Source organism: Pimephales promelas, chromosome 8, assembly GCF_988280905.1.
Source record: "Pimephales promelas chromosome 8, fPimPro1.hap1.1, whole genome shotgun sequence".
In the NCBI taxonomy this organism is placed as follows: domain Eukaryota; kingdom Metazoa; phylum Chordata; class Actinopteri; order Cypriniformes; family Leuciscidae; genus Pimephales; species Pimephales promelas.
The window spans coordinates 21,362,004-21,380,292 of NC_142776.1; the positions used below are offsets into that span (position 1 = coordinate 21,362,004).

General features: G+C 36.5%; 1 long non-coding RNA gene across 1 annotated transcript in view; it reads left to right on the top strand.

Moving 5' to 3' along the window:
- The first annotated feature begins 5 nt into the window (after nucleotides 1-5).
- The window catches only part of LOC148977718 (uncharacterized), a 36,963-nt gene continuing 18,679 nt past the window's right edge, over nucleotides 6-18,289 (top strand). Inside the window, exons 1-2 of the long non-coding RNA XR_016169495.1 lie at nucleotides 6-268; nucleotides 418-524. This is a non-coding gene — a long non-coding RNA (uncharacterized LOC148977718). The remainder of the gene's footprint in view (nucleotides 269-417; nucleotides 525-18,289) is intronic.

Below are 18,289 nucleotides of genomic sequence, written 5' to 3' on the forward strand. Positions count from 1 at the left end.
GTTGTTTGAACTCCTGCTGGACCTCAAACGTTAGGAATGTGTGAAAAGTTCACCTCGTTTGAGATCGCGCGAGCGAACGTAATCTTAATGTTTTATATAGGTTGCGGCATCCAGGAAAAGCACAAGTGTGCCATTTACATCTTACCTCTCTGTTGTAAACACAGCATCAGCTCACGTGTGTTGCTAGACGTCATTAGGCGACAGGAAGCTCGTGCTCAAGACTGCCATGATTGTGTTCAGGACGTTTTTCCTAGGTTGTGGATTACAGGTAATATTGTTCAGTTTCTTCAACAGACCGATTTTTTCGCTTCATAAGACCTCAATGTATCGTCAGGAGCCACATGTTTTGATTTTATTATTTTATTTTGCATGTAATATGTTTATGTTTTTGTTCTGTTTTGTTTTTAACTCTTGAAGTGACGGCACTTGATACATGATGAATTACCAAGGACCACGGTTTAGCAAAACATCTTTACAATCCTACTGAAAAAAAAAAAAATCACCTACATCTTGGATGGCCAAGGGTGAGTAAATTTAAAATATATTACCTTTACAACCCAAATAGATGGCGCAAGCACGATTCGCAATGTATTTACATTAATTCTATAACATTTGTAATGAGTTTTTTTTTTACAGTTATAATGGTAACACTTTATTTTACAGCGTTGTTGTTATACGTTAGCTTACTTGCATAATAATAAAAATTGTGCATAATTATATGCAATTTGCCCAGCCTAAAGCAAAATCTAACCTGAATCCAGTTACTCAGTACTTTTTTGTAATTAACTTACTCTGTAACAACGACACTTACACAAAAAGCGTAATCTGTAAAAAATAATATTAAATTGTATTTTGAAACTCAGTTTTACAACAGACCCCCAAAACCTCCCACCCTCAGGTAGGGTATTATACTATTCAGTAGCTCCTTTTGGTGTTCCTTTGGCTTTCTCAAAGTAATACTTTAAAGTGGTCCAATTATACTTTTCCCCCCCACTTTTTCTGCTTTAGTTAGTGTGTAATGTTGCTGTTTGAGCATACATATATATATATATATATATATATATTTTTTTTTTTTTTTGCAAGGTTACTATGCTCCACTCCAAAGGGATATATTTCATTTAACAGAAGCCCCTTTTCAACAACTACTACAACGAACTGCTCGTTTAACTTTGCACTACAACATTTTCCGGATCTGATGAAGTCACATTGTTACTCATTTAAATAATGAAGTTATTCACAGAAGTTACGCCAAAAAGGGAACGAGGCCTGGTTGAGCTGCATTAGAGATGACAGTGTTGTTGCTATGTTAAAGAGATACTGTTTTTTCCACAATGTTTTCAAAAATATTTGCTTGACCTTCCTAAGACTGATGAACTTGGTTAAAATCGATTCGAATTGAATCGATCGATTACTGTTTGTATTACCATAGTTTTCTGACAAATATCACAATTAAATGATGGCTAACATTGTCAGGATCTGAATCAGGCTCGAATTGTTTTGAAATACCATACCAACTTTATTTGTAATGCACATTTAAAAACAACAAAATAAATAACTTTAATATTTATACTAGAGAAGAACTACAGTTTTGAGGGGACTGGGGAGGGACATTTCCGGAAAACTTGTTTAGCGCTGCCACAACACATTGGGCCAGCTAATCAATCACAGCACATTTCGTATTTCGGAAGGAGGGGCTTCATCGAAATTGGCGTGTTTGAGTCAGACTGAGGAGAGAGGTGCTGTAATAATGTAAAATATGTAAAAATAATGCGTTCTCTGAACAATCAAGCATGAAAACATATTCTAGTACACCCCAATCAATAACATCAAAATCAAGACTTCATAAAAAGGCACAATAGGACCCCTTTAAAACTAGCATTTGTAGCCCATCAGGCCTGTTATGGATTAATCTCTTTCATTCTTTAGCACGAGACCATAATGGCCCTGATCCAGATTGAAGAGGCTGTTTCAGTTGTAATTCATGGCACCAGGTGACTAGTGGTTGAATACACTTCTTTAACAAGTAAACTAACATTTTCCATCAAGCTCTTCCAAAGTAATACTCCCCGTCATGTTGTTTCAAAAACCTTTATGACATTATTTCTTCTGCAGAACACAAAAGAAGATATTTTAATCTAGAGAATGTTCTTGCTCGCACAATGAAACCCACTGGGGTCCAAAACATCACTACTTATTGAGTTCCATTCTAAAAACACACACACACACACACACACACGCACACACGTCTTTTTCTGGGTAGTCCATTGTCGTCTGATGATAACTCCTCCTATAATTTTTGGCTTCTTTGATCACTGTATAGTCCGATGCGGGATGCACACGGCCTTTTCCAGACAGGCCATATAAAAGTTTCTCCTGATTGTCTTAAGGGGGCAGAAACAAGCATGGCGTAGTTTCTCTGGTGTCTTTTTAGTCAGGCGATGTTCAGTTCTCCTGTCTTCATAACTTTGAACTCCATTCTGATAAAGTTACTACCAGAGCTTGCGATTTACTGCACTAGGGGCTTTATCACACACTTCTTAAGAAAGCCTTTTAGATAAAGTACATTATCTTATGTGGACGGCGACTTGGCAGCATTCTCACACACAACATGACCAAGCCATCTAAGTTGGTAGAGCATTAAGGTTGCTTAATACTCCAACAGTTTCAGGATCTTAATATGTGGCACTCGATCTTGCCATGTCACTTTGAATGCGCTGCAGGCATCTAATGTGGAAAGATTCCAACATTTTCAGATGTCGAGCATAGATGGTCCATGTTTCACAACCATAGAGGAGGGTGATGAGGCAGATTGCCCGATAAACAGCAATCTTTGTGTGTTGATGTAAGTTAGTATTGCTGAACACTCTTGTCCTCAGTCTCCCGAATAAAGATGTAGCCTGTTTGATCCTGTGTTGAATATCTTACACACTACACACACACACACACACACGCACACTCACAGAGAGATATTTTTGCAGTTTTTGAATTCCACAGATGTTTGAAAAGACATGAGAGTAAATACATTTTTGGCTGAACTATCCCTTTAACAGCAGCATATTCCACCAACCATTATTAATCATGGTTACTAAGAACAGTTTGCATGAAACATGCTTTGTTGAGCAATGAGATAACGATGTCATGAATGTTCCAACCAATTGCATGTTCTCCTAAGCTATTGGATCAGTTGAAGCCATGTGCCCCCAGAGGCAGAAGTACCAAACATGACCTGACCCTCAGCAAGAAAATGTTCCACTACATAGCTTCCAATAGACAAACATGTAGGTGTAATCATAGGCTTGTAAAACTGCAGAGGTGATGTCAATGCTGGCCTTTACACTGCACATATCAATGCCAGAGAATCTTTAATATAAGAAGTGGAGCTGAAGCAAACAGACAAACAACACAGTTCATGTGCTTGCAGCATCTCCACTTTAAGTGTTTAGAACCATGACGTCTTTATCTCATTCCTGAATGTAGCTTGCTTGCATATCTGAGCTTCTAATGTGACTAACAGGTGTATGCGTTATATCTTTATACATGCACCACATTCCGTACATTTAGTGTAATAAATAGCTTCTTTAAAAGAGTGAAATTCCATTTCTGACACCACAGGATTTAATTTTGCTTTGTAACTGAAGACGTAAAAAAGGATCAGAGCTACCTGATACTGAGTTCAGACTCAGAGACTCCACTCACTATGTATAAATGCAAGAGAATATATTTATTAACTGTAAGGTCATTCCGTGTCAACTTAACCAGATGTCCCCGGCTAAAAATGATTTAATTTGATTTCTTTCTGGTGACAGAAATACTTTATATTTATTAGAAGCCAAAATATGAAATGTCATATGTTGGACTCTCTTTTGCTTTCAGAACTGCCTTTAATTATTTTTTGGCTTAGATTCAACAAGTTGCTGGAAATATTCCTCAGAGATTTTGGCCCATATTGACATGATGGCATTAGGCAGTTGCTGCAGATTTGTCGGCTGTAAATCTCCCGTTCCACCACATCACAAAGTTGCTCTATTGGATTGAGATCCGGTGAATGTGGAAGCCATTTAACTCATTGTCATGTTTAAGAAACCAGTTTGAGATGATCTGAGCTTTGTGACATGGTGCATTATCCTGCTGGAAGTAGCCATCAGAGGATGGCACACTGTGGTCATAAAGAGATGGATATGGTCAGCAACAATACTCAGGTAGGCTGTGGCATTAAAACAATGCTCTGTTGGTACTAAGGGACCCAAAGTGTGCGAAAAAAAAATCCCCAATATTATTAAAGGGATAGTTTACTTTGAAATTAATTTTTGATATGTTTTAGCTTACCTCAAGGGCATGTAGGTGTCAAGATGTAGGTGTCTTTGTTTCCACTTTTCAATTTTGATATTTTTAGGTCAAACCGTTCTTGTCTCTCAGTCAAATAATGGAGATTTATGGTGTCCACCCTGGGTTCACCTCAAAGAGCATGCACAGAGAAGTCCAAATTAAACATGATTTAATGACTCGTAAATGTAAGTACACATTGATGGCCTAAGACACGAAACTAGCGTTTTTTGTGAGTAAGCGAACAGTATTTATATCGTTTTTACCTCTTGTACCCACAGCCACGTCCAAGTGATCTGAAGGCACGGGCGCTTCGGTCTGAAGGAAGTGATGTATTGCGTGGTTGCGGAAAAAAAATCGACGTTGTCTGTTGTTATATCGAAATCGTCTTCCATTGCAATTTCCTGTAAATCCGGGGCTTTCCGACGCTTGCTGGCGCTTGCGCAGACAGAAGCGCCCTCGCCCTCAGAGTACTTGGACGTGACTGTGATTACAAGAGGTAAAAACGAATCTGAATATGAATCCTGTTCGTTTTCTCACACAAACCGTTCATTTCTGGTCTTAGGCCATCAATGTGTACTTACATTTATGAGTCATTAAATCATGTTTAATTTTGACTTCTCTGTGCATGCTCTTTGAGGTGGACCCATGGGTGGACCCCATAGACTTCCATTATATGACTGACAGACAAGATCGGTTTGACCTAAAAATATTAAAATTGAAAATACTGTGCAAACAAACACACCTACATCTTGGATGCCCTTGAGATAAGCTAAAACATATCAAAAAATCATTCTTATTTCGAAAAATATAAACTGTGTATTATACACTGTACACTTTTAACATAAATAAAGATTATTAGAGTATGCTTTGCTAGAAAATACTATTTTAGTCTTTCTACTTAAAAAATTCACGTTTAATCCAATGTGTTTCTTGCTATTTCTTTGTAATTTGTTTGTGAAGTTGATCTTCCTCATAAAATACAACTGCATGAATAGAATATGACCCAGTTCACCGTCCCTTGTTTGCTTTTATTCTTGGAAATATCCTTCCTGTAAAAAATGACTTGCAAAGGTAGGATTCTTTCTTCCTTTCTCTTTTCAGGAAGCATCTGTTGCATTGCTGTTCTAGATAGCTTGCATTCCTTGACGAGATAAGAGGAGTAAGAGACACTTTCCCACGTTTGCTGTTGCTGACCATACAGTGCTTACGCCTTTATCTCACATTCCAGAGCCTGGCGAAACCTCCGGGGGGCAGCGTGCCTCACTTCCAGCCCACAGTCTGTGTGTTTGTGTACATGATTGTGTATGGAGGAGCTCATTGTTCATCTCTGTCATGAAAGTGAGTAAAGGCCTGGCTGGCAAGACCTCACATTAAACTGCTCCAAACGCCCTCAGGATTCTCCGAATGTCTCGCAGACAGACGTGGGCTGGGTTTTATCAGAATGATTCAATGTGTGAGGAACAATGCCAAGGATCCTCTGAACAAACAGCTTGCCTATGAGCACCTCCATTCAAGGATTAATGCGCCATGGTCAATTCATTCTAGACTAGTCTCCTTTGCCCTGAATATAGCAATATTTGCCTTATCAGTTTGTCCATGGGGAAGTTATTCAGCACTGACTGCTCGCTCTTATCTAGGTTCAGTGTGTAACAGAGATAGTGAATTCTTTTTGCATTTCACAAAGCAGTCAATGGACAAAGCATTCAACCATTTTAGCCATGTTTAAAACATGTCTATTTAGCATTCATTCATGGAAAAGGGCCAGTTCCTGTTTTGGTCCTGATATGGTGCCACTCTGAGGTGCCGTCTCAACCTGACAGGCCGCCACTGTGTCATATAGCAGCCAGATGGAAACGTTCATGCGATTGGTCACCTATCTGATCTAAATTCAGTGGAAACAGGCTGTGGCGTGACTATCTGTATAGCAATGTGTGAGGTAGAAAGAAACTGGGTTATTTTGGTGCCTGCACATAACGAATTATGGCAATGGGACTGGGACTGTGTGGGGCCGAGGCATCATGCAGCTTTATATGTAAAGGTTTATTCGTTGTTGTTTTTTTAAGAGAAGGAGGCACCAGTAAAAGTCTTATTTTTCTTTTGTCACCATTAAATTAAAATTGCCAATTCTTTTTTTTCATGGGATATTGATGTATTTGTTATAAATGTTTTTTACCATGCACATCAAATTCATGTGCTCTCATCATTTTTTAATAAAAATAATATCCCCTCTTTGCAACGACACTCTGATGACGTGTTTGCTGGCAACATGGCATTGTGACTTTTGCGTAAACATACGCCACTTTCAAGTCAAGTGGCGTGTTATGTATACGCATTTTCGTGAATGCGTGTATTTTTACGCCGTTAGATGTCCGAGTGATTCCATGTGTATACTAAATACATGGCGTTAAATCTGGGGAGCGATATTTTTTTTTCCCTAGGATGGTAGGGGAAGACTCATAAATGGTATTAACCCCAGTGACGGGTAGGTTTAGGGACGGGGTTGGGGTAGGTCATAGATTTACAGCAAATATACAGTAATGTAACGTTAAGTCAACAGCGTTCATAAACACGCCGAAAAGCGATTATGCGTGTTGATAGCACGCCAAAAATGAAAATGCGTGTAATACATACGCCATTTCATGAGAACAGTCTGTTACTGACGTGATGGCTGGACAACTTGTCACTATCTGATTGCTGCAATAGTAAAACATGGTGAACAAACTCAAGTCCCGTCCTACGTATTTATTTATACAGTGGGGGGAACTGTTTTTGATACACTGCCGATTTTGCAGGTTTTGCAACCAAAGCATGTAGAAGTAATTTGTATCAGGTACTCTTTAACTGCGAGTGAGAATCTAAAACAAAAATCCAGAAAATCACATTGTATGATTTTTGAGTAATTAATTTGCATTTTATTGCATGACATACGTATTTGATATATCAGAAAAAAGATCATACGTTTCCAGTAGTTCTTGATCAGGTTTGCACGCACTGCACTGCAGGAGGGATTTTGGCCCACTCCTCCATACAATCCTTCTCCAGGTCCTTCAGGTTTCGGAGCTTTCGCTGGGCAATGCAGACTTTCAACTCGCTCCAAAGATTTTCTGTTGGGTTCAGGTCTGCACTGACTAGGCCACTTCAGGACCTTGAGACGCAGAGTGCACATGCTGCTGTTTTGAAGCATGCGATCATCTGAGAAAAATACATTTTTCACGTAAATCTGACCTTTAAATTAAATGAAAATTAAATCCTAAAACTCTTAGGCTTTTTTTTAACAAATTAGTCCTATTATATTTTTTTGACGAGTGCTGCAAACTACAAACACTCATGTTACAATATTACTCACTGCTCCTAATGTGTGTGCACCAACTTGGATGGGTTGGTTAAACGTTGAAGACAGACAAATTCCGAGAATGAGTTACCATACTTGGCCTTCACTTCACTTGTCAGAAATAATAACACCATGCTCTAATTTTATCGCAGGATATTTACTTCCCTCCCTTCTGTCTTTAGGTAGGACTATGTGTAGTGTAACCACTAGTATTATGTAATCCTAAATTGTGTCATAGCCTCTTTGAGCCCTAATGAGGGCGGCCATTTGTCGTAATTAGATTGGGTTGCCCTTTATGCGCAGCATTCAATCTCTGCTTTGCCCATCTCTCCACCACTAAGAACTTATGTAATAGAATGGACACACACCCCAGGGTGTGTATGCATCCATTTTGGGTGTAATTCTGTTGTGTTGGTATAGCAATAGACTTGAATTTGTGTCCTTCTGTGTGTCATTTGCCCCATTTAGGAATGACAAAAGCAGAATATGAGGATTAGAACACCTTCATTTGTGAATCAATGGCAGCTCTTGGGCCTAAGGTGAAGAAAGTCATTCATATTCAAACCCTTTCATAACTGTTGTCTTTCCAGGAAGAAATCAAACTGAAAAGTTTCAGCCTGTTATTTAGCTTTATTGAGTTTAGGTAATATTTTGGTAAATGGTTTAACTGTAAAGTCCAAGAATAAGAGTTTTCAGACCTGTACATTATTTGCTTTGGTTCAAAACAGGGTCTTAAAAGTTACAATATTGCATGTTCTTGGTTCGGTTTGCTTTTACAAAGCGTAGTGTAGCAAAATTTGTCAACGCAAGTCACATGCGAGCAAATATTCACATTTTCACTCGTAGGCGATCTCGGACTGATTATTTTGGTGAGGGTCTGAGCACTATTTCTGGTGTCATTTATGTATATATTAACTAACCAAACAAAGGGAGAGGGATAAGAATCCTCTTTAAAGAAATAGTTTACGCAATGGTTTTTCGCACTTGAAATAGCTGGGTCATTCTAAACATCAGGTAAATGGAATACTGTTTTTTTTTTTTCTTTTAATATTTCACACCTGGGGTTAAAAATTAATCCTGGCTATTCATAAGCTAATGTTTCACACTGTACATCTCTACACCTTGGGCTAACGTGCATATTTGCAGTGTCCGTGTCATTGAGTGGATGAACATTCCAAGCGACCCGTTTAACTAAATGCCCTACCTAGCATTGCACATCCTCCTATTATTTGTACCTGTATCTGCAAACCTTTCCTGAATAGACTTTTGGACTATAAATATAAGAATAAAACTCTTTTTTACTCCAATTAACATGTTTTCTTTCGCCATTTGACATTTCCCCTCAAACACTAAAATCAATATACAATGCAATGTGTTTCCGTGACTTTCCAAAGCATGTGTATAATACGGAGTATGTTATTGTCTGTTGCTAAGCATTTATCCATAATATTCTGTGATAAATGTAACAGTAAACATTTTTCTAAATATCTCTGTTAGTGCTTCTTAAAACAAAGAAATACACTATGGGTATGGAACGTAATGGGGGCGAGTAAATATTGACAGACGTTTCACTTTTGGGTGAACTATCACTTAGTGTGTGTGTTTGTTTATGTTGATGCTGATGTTTATGATTGTGACACCGCAAAAGCTAACAACCTTGAAGCGATTTTTTTATCTTTTGCATATCAGTGTATTGCACTGTTTTTCTTCACAGCTTTTTCCTGTAGAGAATTCAACTCCACTCTTTTATCGACATACATTATTATGCAGTAGCAGCTTAGTGCTTCTTATCTGGACCTGCCAACATGCTGACATTCCTTTCAGCTGTTGATTGTGCTGGATTCTCGTTTGCTGTTTTCCTAGAACTGAAGAGGTGGAGGGGAAGTGTGATTGTGTTTAAGGAATGCGAAATGTGCAGGGAGAGGGTGTGCCAACTTTGGAGGGTCAAAGCCGAGGCTCATTGTACATACGGGAGTCTGATTTCTTCATGTGCTCTTGCTGTACTGACGATAGAGTCTTTCAGGAGGGATTGCCTGTTTACATTCTTACTTGGAGGATTGACGCAAACTCAGAAAATATTTTGGTTTTGAAGGCCCCTTAGAAATGTGTTGAGGGGTGTTTTGAGAATTTGTGGATTTGCCTCAGTGTGTGAGAAAATGACTGCTCTCGATTTGTTCTTATTTGGGCCTGTGGTGTAGACTTGACTCCACAAGGCAGTCAGACTAGCGATTTCTATCCTCATGCTAACTTGCTTTCTTAGTTTATGCGAGACCAGGGCCAGTTGCCACAATTCCTCCAAATAAAATTTGATGAAGTGTCAAGTTGGGGGTAAATTGTAAAAAAAAATTATTTTCTTTACCTTTTACAGTTTTGCTCTTTCATGAATTGTTTTGCATGTTTTACTTCAGACTGCGGGCAAAAGTGAACCAAATCAATATGTTTTGCTCATATATGTCTCCAATTTGGTTTCCCAAAACAGTGTGAACAGCACAAACCACATGGAATCTGATCTTTTTAATTCTGATTTGGGCCACTTTCATATGTGTTCCTAAATCAGGTACAGGTCTGATTATTTATTTAGACTATATTGTTTGGCAGTGCACTCTTAGAAAAAAAGGGTTCATTCGGGTTCTATATATGAAGCATATGGTTCTTTACTCAACTCCAAAGAACTTTTTAAATAGGCTAACTAAGGTTCTATAATGACAAGAAAGACCCCTTTTGGCACAAAGGTTCTTTATAAGCTATTATTCATTCATATATAGATTAGTCTGCAACATTTTGTAGTTGTAATTCAATTATTGTATATTAAACTGTTGTTGTAACTTAATATCACATTTTAATCATGCTGATTTTTGGAGGAGAAAAACTGAAATTGCACTCTTCGTGTGATATTGATTAACTACATTAAATGATATAAATATATAAATTTTCTAACCCCCATATCTTGAATTTTGTGATTATTCACATGCATTCACAAATACATTTTAGGGTCTTGATGTTTGTCAATAATATGAAATAATTAATCCAGAAAGGACAAAACAAATGATAATGAATGCACCTCATCAAATGTTACATATAGAACCTTTTTTCCTGGTTGCATAGAACCCTAAAGTGTTCTTATGATTTATTCTGTATAGAACCTTTTATGGGTTTCAAATACGTAGCGCTTATAGAACCTTTTCTTCTAAGAGTGCGCGACCTCACACCAACACAAATTACATTTGATCCAATTTTCGCATTCGATTTTGCCTGTTAAAAGTGCTGTATGCGATTTTTAGCGGAATGCAACAAGAGCGCTCATGCTCGTGTGCTGCTAGATCTCAAAAGCGAGCAGTCATTACCGGCCACATGGAGACTTTCAACGCAACGGCGAAATAATCACACAACATGCTAGAAACTAATGTAAACTCCCACTGCAGGTACAATAATAGCCTACTTTTGTCAGCTTGACGTTGAACTAATGCTCTGTGCTCGTACCATGATAATGTTACAATAAACTGCATTTAGCCGACATGTGATGCTATATAGCATAAGCCATTTCACTTACTATTTTCGTGTATCTTTCACAATCAGCAATGTCAACATAGGTGAATGTATAATATGATAACGAAAACGGTTAGTGAACTTAACTGAACAGTTTCAGTGTATCAGTAAGATCGTAGGAAGTAACATTACTGTACTGAACGTGTCTGGAAATGGGTATTATAAACAAAATGATAGTAGTGGGATGAGTGGCGTTAGTCAGTAGATCTAGTAAATAAAATAAGTTACATCCTAAAGCACCGACTTTTTGTTATCGTGGAACATTCTTTTGTATTCATGTCATGTTTCATGTAGTTTGCTATTTCACTAGACTTTACTATGTTGATCCACTTTTTCGTCCGGAGTCGATCAGATTCACGTTTTGCCTGACGAGCTTGGGCAGATGAAACTTTTTTGTTTTTATATTTATGTGGAGTTTGTGTTGGAGTCTGTGTTGTGCTGGAGGCAGGACGTTTTGGGGGGTTATCAGACTCCATGTCGTCAGCTGAAGTGCCGTTTGTCGCATGGTTGACTGTATAAAGACTGGATAGAGACATGGTTGACTGGATAGAGAGGCTCGGGAGCGCGCATGCACGTCACATCTGATGGATTTCACAGGAAATCCGACCCGGAGATCTCACTTATAAATATGAATATTGGCCTTCAGAGGTAATAGCAAAACCCGAAAAGTGGATCATTGCAATGTGTGATTACAACCCCTTCAAACACAGGCAATAAAAAAGGATTCATTTTATAAAAAAAAGTTACATATAGGACCTTTAAGACAAATGCATAAATTAGTTAACCGGTTTTCTTTACAGTGCAATGCTGATTAAAATACCTCTCCATAAAAACAAATCTGTTTCATCACATGTGAATTTTCTTGTCAGTCTGAACAGATGCATTAACAGCCATTTCATTTTCGACCCAAATGTTTGTCTTGGTGTGAACGGGCCTTCAGTCTGAATAGTCATGTAATCGAAATTCAATCTACTTTTGTATCACTCTTGATCAACATTGACATTCGTTCAAAATTCTACAGTGGTTGAAGTCACTCCAAATATTTTACATACCAGTAGTTCTTTCGCCACTCATTGAATATGGAAGACAGCTGCGAAGGTAGTCAGTGGTGGTGGGACAGTAAGATGTTAGAATTCTTAAGTGAAGCCATTCACGTCACAATCCCTCCACTTGACTCTAGCAGGTTCCAGTGCATCAGCTATTTACCCAGCCAACATTACGATGCGATGGTGCTCATTTTAGTTCAACAATTCAAAGTCATCATGTTGTGAGGATACTGGTGTAAACTAACTTTCAATCAAAACTCAAATTGCAGAGTCATTTTTGTTAATATAGTCATTCTTTTGTAATACAATCCAACTATTCTCCCTTTAATTCCCGTAAATAGTGTTGTTACAGTAACACAATAAGTTGCACATTATAATGATATTTATTTAAGGTGTCTCCCACGTTGGAGGGTTACTTCCTTAATGGAATAGGATATTCAGAACAGATTGAGCCTATAATCATAATTTAATCAGCCCTGTTGCCCAGTATTTTGTTGTTGTCACACCTGGTTTATGGTCAATCACTGTTGCAGCAGCTATTTTAAAAAATGAATTAGAGAGGATACTGTGCTACTGCTGAATTGAAACGAATTGCAAAATCTGTTATCTGCTACGCATAATATTTTGGATACTTTGAAAATACTTTCAGCTAGTAATAAGCTCCATTTCACAGATTGTATACAATAGTTAACTATGCAGTCTACAGAATTCCCACTATAATATAGGCAGAAAATGAAAAAAAAAAAGATGCGTGCGAGCGAGATCCATTGGTCTACCGATGGGTAAACAAACCAAGAATGTTGCCTATTACAATGAATCTGGCAAAGCATATCGGCCCTCAGATCTGAATCGATGGTCCTCATTAATTACACCGTTATGATGGAAAACAGGTCAGGGGTGACAGAAGGAGAGGGGGTCCATTCAGGGGGTCACATGCACTCTTATCTCATCCATCTAAAAGCAGGAAATGATAACACTGCCTCTGTGGATCCACAGGGAGAAATTGAGGCATTTGTGGAATCCAGCATGACAGCAGGAGGCCATACAATAGGAGTGACAATGTTAATGTGTGCTTGCAGGCATAGAGCAAAGCCTGTGAACTCCTACTGAGTTAATGGGCAATCAGATTCTCTTCTGTTCAGCCTCGTTTGATCTTTTATAATGCAACAACAGATGGGCTCATTTGAATTTATGCAGTGTTTTTCATGCCATCTTGAAACTTGTATCCGTATACCATTCACAGTTTTGAAATTCAGAGAGCTCATTGTAAAATAGCAGCGGGGTGAAGCACATTCCTTTGAGGAGACGGAGATGTGTTTTTCATCATATTTGAGGCCCTTCTCCAAAGTTGCCTCAATCCTGACATGTTTTGTTCTCTCTGTCTTTCTGTCTTCCTGTCTTCTTCTTAATGTTTAATTGTAGTGTGTTTCGCTGGAATGACGAAAACCATATTGCCAAAGCATTTGCAGCAGAACTGCGTATGTTGAGAATTTGTGTAATGTAAAGTAGCAATAAAAATAGTACACATAAACAAGTAATATTAACAAACATATAAGATTTGTTGGTAACACTTTATAATAACTGCACACTATTAATCATTTGTTAAGCATGAGTAAACAGTTAATTCATCATTTATAAAGCATTAATAGACATTAATAAGCAGTTTAAAGCTATAAATGTTTTTTTCTTGATTTATAAGCATATCTATAATGCATTTAATAATTGTATTTTCATCCTTTGTTAATGATCGATTAATAATTTCTTAATGAAGTAGAGCATTATTTACAAACCCGTTATTTAAGAGTTGCCAGTCATTCAAGATCACTTAGGAAGTGTAGGTAAGTGTAGTAAATATAGTTATAAAGCATTTAGTAGTGGTCAGTTAACTGTTTTGTGAGCTCATCTAAAATGAGGACTAGTTATGCCTTGTAAAGCATTATAAAGGAGTTTTAAAGGCGCATCAATTTTAAACAGTGATATGTAACTAACACAACACAGTGACACAGATCATAGAAATATTTAACAGACTTTAAATCTCCTTTATAAATGCTTTACAAGGCATGAATAGTCCTCACAGTTGACTGGCATTACTAAATGCTTTATAACTATCCGACTTATCCCTGAATTACAGCATAAATACATGTTAATAAAGCATTTATTAACACATTGTGTAACCATCACAAGTCCCGCCCCTTCCGCTAACCCCGCTGGACCTCTAGGTTGAAAAATCGTCAATGCAAGTGAATGAGAGAAAATAATTATTTTCTAATCCCGTTGTCTGTGAATTTTTTATATAATTCTCATGTAAAGAATGCCACAATTTAGTGGGTAGAATTTTCATACGGTTAGACTTTGTGTGAGAGCACTTTGTGGACTACAACTCTTCGCTGCTTTCGACGCGTTTGATGTACGTCACCACCACTAGTAGCACATGGATCCCGCTAAACAAACCATTGTTTGAATGGTGACATTTGGGTACAAAACAACACACAGACATCTCGATCTAATTCCTTAGATTATTGCATCGTGATTTGTGGAGGGAAAATGTGTTATGCGGCGACGTCACATATGTGACGTGTAGTCTTTCTCGTTATGTCTATTCCACAACTGCTAGCCAAAGAATCATACAATATACTGTCAAACTCATTACATGAGAAATTATATAAAAAAATTCACAGACAACATACACAATTCAAACGGGATCAGAAAATTATTTTTTCTCATTCTTGCATTGACAGTTTTTCAACCTAGAGGTCCACTTGGAGTTTTACGGATGGGCGGGACTTACCAGCTCTATATATCTGAATAATAAGATGAATGATTGTACATTTAAATAGTTTATTAATCATTTACTTACACGTTCTAAGTAATCTTATGAACCACTGACAACTCTTAAATAACTGGTTTATAAAAAATGCAATTCTTCATTTAGAAATGATAAATTGATCATTAATAAAGGATGAAAATACAATTATTAAATAAATTATAGATATATTTTTAAATCAAGAAGAAAGCATTTATAGCTGTATTTATAAACTGCTTATTAATGTCTATTAAGGCTTTATGAATGATGAATTAACTGTTTACTCATGCTTAACTAATGATTATTAGCGTGTAGTTATTATAAAGTGTTACCGATTTGTTTGTTTCTGAAAGAACTATATTCACCAAGACTGCATTTACATTGATCAAAAATAGAGTAAAACAGATAAGATGGGATTGTACTGATAGTCAATGGAATGCAAAAAAGAAAAGACAGCAACAGAAGATCAGTGAATAGCTCTGTTTCAAAATATTGAAAATATCTATCTAAATATTTTTGATATTTAGGGGGAAAAAACAGTAATATCAATATTACAATATTGTTTTTTAGGGCTGTCAAACGATTAATCGTGATTAATCGCATCCAAAATAAAAGTCTGTGTTTAAATATATGTGGGTGCACTGTGTATAATTATTTTATATATAAATAAAAATGAATAAATAAATGTATATAGATTTATATATATATATATATATATATATATATATATATATATACTTTATAATATATATATATATATAAATATAAATATTTTAGATATAATATTTTTTTCTTAATTATACATGCCTGTGTGTATTTATATAAATGTACAAAATAATTATAGTGCACCCACATATATTATGTAAACACAAACTTTTATTTTGGATGCGATTAATCGCGATTAATCGTTTGACAGCCCTAATTTATATATAATGTTTCAAAAGGCACTTCATATTTCCACAGTGGAAAACTGTTATGTTATGCTACTCATTCTTTGATGAATAGAGTAGTTCAAAAGAAGACCTTTTGAAAGTTTTTACTGTCATTTTTGATTAATTGAATTAAAAATATATATCACTGACCGCAAACATTTGAACAGTAGTGTATAAAATACAAAGTAACTACAATCTAAGAATAAACTTAAGAAAGTAGCGATTTACTAAACTACTTGTGAACAACTAATTATTAAAAAAAAAAACTTAACCAAAGATTTAAAAAAAAAAAAGACAAAAAATAGTGATAATGAGTTTAAGTTTAGTGATGAAGACTTTCTGGTGTATGATGAGCAGGTGTGAGGCTGGTCTTATCTCGTCTGCTCTCATCCATGTCCTGAGAAAGCTCCGGGTCTGTGCATGACATTAACCGCTCCATTGCACGTCTGGCGAGGGCTATCAGCAGGTCAAATGTCCCTCCCATCCTTAATGATCAGCACACACATACAATAGGAGGATGTAACAGGTCCTGCCCTACCATGGGTCCTTTTACAGTACATTAGTGTGTGTGTGTGTGTGTGTGTGTGTGTGTGTTTCTTCATTCCGATCATCACTGACCACCCATCTGCGCTGTCTCTCTGGTATGTCATCTTTAGCTGCACTGGCAGCGTGGTGAGTTGGGTCAGTCGGAGCATTCCCGTGGTCAGTAGTAAGATGTTTGTTCAGTTGGCTCCATATGTTTTCTCAGGCTGTAACCTATGGCTATGCGGGTCAAAGACTCATCAGGAAAAAGGAGAGACTGCCAAACTAAAGTAGCATTGCAATACTCAATACAAAATCAATACTTAAAATCTAAATAATTTATCATCAAGCAATATATTTTTTTATTTGTATAAATTTGATTGCCCATTCTGGCCTTGTTTGTTTGTGGGCATAATTTATATAAAAAAAAAAATAATAATAACAAAAAATTAATATAAAATTAATATATTTAAAATATATTTTATTTTATTTACTTTTATTTATTTAAATAAATGTGTGTGTGTGTGTGTGTGTGTAGATTATATATATATATATATATATATAAACATTTTCCTCCTATTTCACATTTCTCCTATTTCGACGTTCTTTGAAATTTCAGTATTATTATTGTTTCATTGGTGTATGCAGTAGCATGCCGATGAATATTTGTTGATTTTTAAATCAAATTTTATCATCTAGTATTGTTTTTTATTATTATTATTAAATGTGATTGCTCATGTTCTGTTCAGTTTTTTGTGGACAGATTTTATTTTATTTTAAATATGTATTCTTATTTTCATTTATTAATTCAAGTATTTTTTTAAACCTTGGCTCTCTCTCTCTCTCTCTCTCTCTCTCTCTCTCTCTCTCTCTCTCTCTCTCTCTCTCTCTCTCTCTATCCTCCCCCCTTAATTTACTCTTTATTTATTTCACCTTATGATTTTTTAAATGTCAATATCCTTATATTTGCTTGTGTAGTGTATATCTGCAGAATTTACTTGATTAACTAATATAAAAAGACTGAATTAGAGATACTGCTAGAAAAATACATGATCAATATATGATGCAATATGATCTTACACCATGTTTATTGACATGCTATCTTTCATATCTCAGTGAGTTCACACGTGGAAAGGAATGTTGATTACATAAAGATGCTCACCTGACAAATGTTCTGCATGCTGCTATATGCCCTAGAGCAGAAGCCAGTAAACAAGCAGTCTTCTTGTCTACAACTACAGACTTCCCTGTTTAGCTCTGTGATGCATCCCTGGAATGTTGGGAAATACAGAAATAGTCACTATAAAAATAGTGTTAGGAAAATGAGATATAATCTAAGAGGTCTCTCTCTCTCTCACACACACACTCTTACATTCACACTGAGAAAAACAGAGCAATGTCAGCTCCATTCTTGTCTCAGTTTACATACTAGCTAAAGTTAAAGAGCAACAGATAGGTGCCAAGACAAGAATGTGGAAATTCAGGTTTGGATGAAGGTAGTCCAGAAAGCGGGAGAAATAGAGATCTTCTTGTTAGCAAAAATTATCACCTCTATACTTACAAAGAGTTCTTTGGAACTGTTTTTGTATTTTTTTTTTTTTTGGCTGTTTGTAAATTATATATGTGTGTGTGTGTGTGTGTGTGTGTGTGTGTGTGTGTGTGCCAGGATGCAATAAATACAAAGCAAAATTACATTGTTACATAGAAATATATTTCAAATAAATGGTGTTCTTTTGACGTTTAAAAAAAATCCCCCAAAAAGTATCACGGTTTCCACGAAAAT